The sequence below is a fragment of the Setaria viridis genome, chromosome 2, assembly GCF_005286985.2.
Source record: "Setaria viridis chromosome 2, Setaria_viridis_v4.0, whole genome shotgun sequence".
Classification (NCBI taxonomy): domain Eukaryota; kingdom Viridiplantae; phylum Streptophyta; class Magnoliopsida; order Poales; family Poaceae; genus Setaria; species Setaria viridis.
Window position 1 is genome coordinate 20,249,636 of NC_048264.2, and position 3,501 is coordinate 20,253,136.

General features: G+C 41.4%; 1 pseudogene; it reads right to left on the minus strand.

Moving 5' to 3' along the window:
• Window positions 1-2,166: 2,166 nt before the first annotated feature.
• Window positions 2,167-3,274, minus strand: LOC140221854 (protein FAR1-RELATED SEQUENCE 5-like; annotated as a pseudogene).
• Window positions 3,275-3,501: the final 227 nt, after the last annotated feature.

Below are 3,501 nucleotides of genomic sequence, written 5' to 3' on the forward strand. Positions count from 1 at the left end.
GACCCTAAATGTTCATATATGTATAGACATGGCCCGAGTACTCCTACTCAGCCAATAATTAGTAGTGGCCTCTAGCAAGACATACTAACTCCTATACGCACATGAAGATCATATTAGACGAACTATCACAGCATCACGTACATGCTATTCCCTTTGCCTCGCGATATTTGGTCTAGCTCCAAGCCGACCACTCTTTCTCGATGCTATGATTCGGAATCCTTTTCTAGGTTAACTCTTAACCTCACGTAGCATGGCCATGCATTTGAAGATCCGATCACTCGAGGGGCCCAGAGATATCTTTCAAATAGAGAGGAGCAAATTCCATCTTGACTGACCATGCCTCACAGCATGCTTCTTGACAAACCCAAAAGCTACCTTTATGACTACCCAGTTACGGTGTGGCGTTTGATAGCCCCTAAGTAAGTCGATCCACATCTTGAGTACGTGCGACAGCCTTAGGTCTAAGAACAAAGCGTACACATTGTGTTAAGAGAGAACTACGTAACTCGTGTTGGGTCAGTCCTAGCACATGTCTCTACGCGTGCCCACATTATTAGTTTGACATCTCCATGTCCATGACTTGTGAAACATAGTCATCAACTAATACATGTGCTAGTATAATATTCATGTGTGTCCTCATATGAACTCCAATTAGGGACAACTTTTAGAATAACCATACAAGTAAAGAGTTTCACACATAATTCACATAATTGCAAATCAATTCAAGTAGCCTTTAATGAATATTCAAGGAACATAATATAAAACATGGATACAAAGGAATATCATCATCTCTATGATTGCCTCTAGGACATACCTCCAACACAATCTTCATTAAACCAACACACAAAGACATAACAAACATTGCGTAGCTACTACATCACTTTGGAGAAGTAACAGGAAATCCTCACCAATCTGCCGGTCACAAGAACGGCCTTCCCAATGCATTATCTTGGCATCCCGCCTTCAACAAGGAGACTAAGGAAGATCGACTTCCAACCCTTAGTGGACAAAATGGTCGGGACGCTGTCCGCCTAATGCGGCCGGAACTTAACACAAGCAGGAAGAGTTAGCCTCACCAAATCAGTACTAACATCACAGCCTGTATACGTCCTTACAGTAATCAAAGCAAATAAGGAAGTGATGGAGGACCTACACAAATTAAGAAATCGCTTTCTATGGCCCGGTGACAAGGAGCTAACAAGGGGTAAATGCAAAGTCAATTGGACATGGAGTTGCGTGCCCAAGGAAAAGTTTGGGGACCTTGGCATCCTAAACTTGGAAAAATTTGCATGAGCTTTGCAACTAAGATGGTTCTAGCATGAATGAATCTCCCCGGAGAAGTTCTATATTGGCACGAAAACCCCTTGCGATGACATGGACCGAATGCTCTTTGCTGCATGCACCACAATCACACTTGGTGACAGGCGTAGATCAAGTTTGTGGAACTCTAGGTGTCTACAGGGATGCCAACCCAAAGACATAGCGCCACATCTATTCACTATCTCCAGGAAGAAAAACAGGAGGGTGCACGACGCCCTTGCAAATAACAACTAGTCCGCAATCTTAACATCAATGGCAGCATCAACGGCACACACCTTGCTTAATTCTTCATTCTCTGGAATCTTATCCGAGATATTGAGCTCCAGCTATTGTACATACATCTATAGGCCCACTAGAAGGTTTGGACAGTCCTAGATACAGGGTTGTATACCGAGACGTATCAGACATGAAGACTACGGTACAAGACGGTGTGGTCTACAAGGAGGACAAGAACTAGTCGAGGATTAGAAAACTACTCGTAGCAATTAGAGTAGGACTCACTAGTCAAATCTGACTAGTATTCTTGTAAACGACCGACTTGTAACCGTGCCCACGGCAATATAAGCGAGGTAGGGACCCCCTCCAAACAAGTTCAATACAACCAACACACAGGACGTAGGGTATTACGCAATCTAGCAGCCCGAGCCTGTCTAAATTGTGTGTTCGAGTTCACCTTCGAGTTCTTGATCTCGACGAGCCCCATGCACTAAACACTACCTCGGGCACCCCCCTCGGTAGGTTGCCAGGCATAAATACCGACACCAGCTAGAGCAAGAGGATACAACCAGGTGGAAATTCACCAACTCAACAGAGTATACGACAGTCTGAGCATACAAAGCACAATTCTTAGGTTGCACCGAAGCACCAATGATTTGTTCCACCTGGAGGACATGGGATCCACCAAAGTGTACATTTTTCGCATGGCTCATTCTTCTGGTTCTTCATGTCTTTTTTCTTCTCTTCATCATTCTCTTCATGTAGATGTTTATTAGCATTTTGCATGATGTGAAAGGTGCATAATCCATGCCATGCTTCTACAAACACTTCTGGAACTGCCTTTCCTATAGCAACATCTTGATCTATATAAAATGTTTTAGGTTGCTTCCCATTATGAGCTTTTAGAAAGGTCTCAAACAACCACTTAAAGGATTCAAAAGTTTCATCATATAAGAGAGTACCACCAAAAACTGCAATTTTTCTAAAATGATTGAACCCGATAAAGACACTAAAAGGCCCGCTCTTCTTGTTTGTTCCAAAAGTAGTGTCAAAACTAAGAACATCCCCAAAATGTGCATAGTCCACGATCATTTTAGCATCAGCCCAGAATATATTTGCTATATTTTCTTCACAATCCACTTGCAACGCATATTGGAATGATGGGGTTTCAACAATTTTGTCTTGAAAATACTTAAGCATGCTACCGGCTTGGCCATACGCTATCTCTCGCTGTGGCTTGAACCGCAAATAGTTCTTGTTATCACGAAGAGTGTAGCTAAGATTGAGTGGTCCACCAACTTGGTGAGTAGCCAACTCACGTGCAGCTTTTGGTCCAATTACCACATCATCCACCGTTTAATTTCAAATGCTTGTAAATTTGAAATTTTTCTTTGTGAGACCATTACGTGTAAGGTTTCTAGAAGGTGTAGTTGATGATTGTGTTCCAAAACTAGATCAGCCACTTTCAAAATTTTCTTCTTTCGGTCCATTATAAGATTCATGTTCTAGTTTCAGCTTGAGGTCACTTTGTTAAATAATCCCTTTTATCTTTCAATGGATGAGTCTTATTTGCACAAATAAACTTACATGATGTAATCTTCCCATCAGATTGTCTTTTGTTTGTGTACCATTCTTTGACCTCAAAATCTTTCTGTCCACCGTAACTAAGCCAAAATGGTGAAGCCTCATCCGAATTTCTAAATTCCATGCCAACATGAGGTACAAAACTAGGCAGCATAGCTCTGCAATGGAAAAATAATATGAGGCAATTGAGAACAAGCAATGGATAAAAGTACTTGGGATTGGGACAACTAAAATCAATTTGATGTCACATATAAAAAATAATGGGTTATATTATTTACATATTGAAAAGCCTCTTCTTCCATATCAATGCTACATAATACAGTTTCAACCAGCTGCTTCTTTCATGATAAAAGGGAAAGTTTGATCGAGTTCAACCAATTT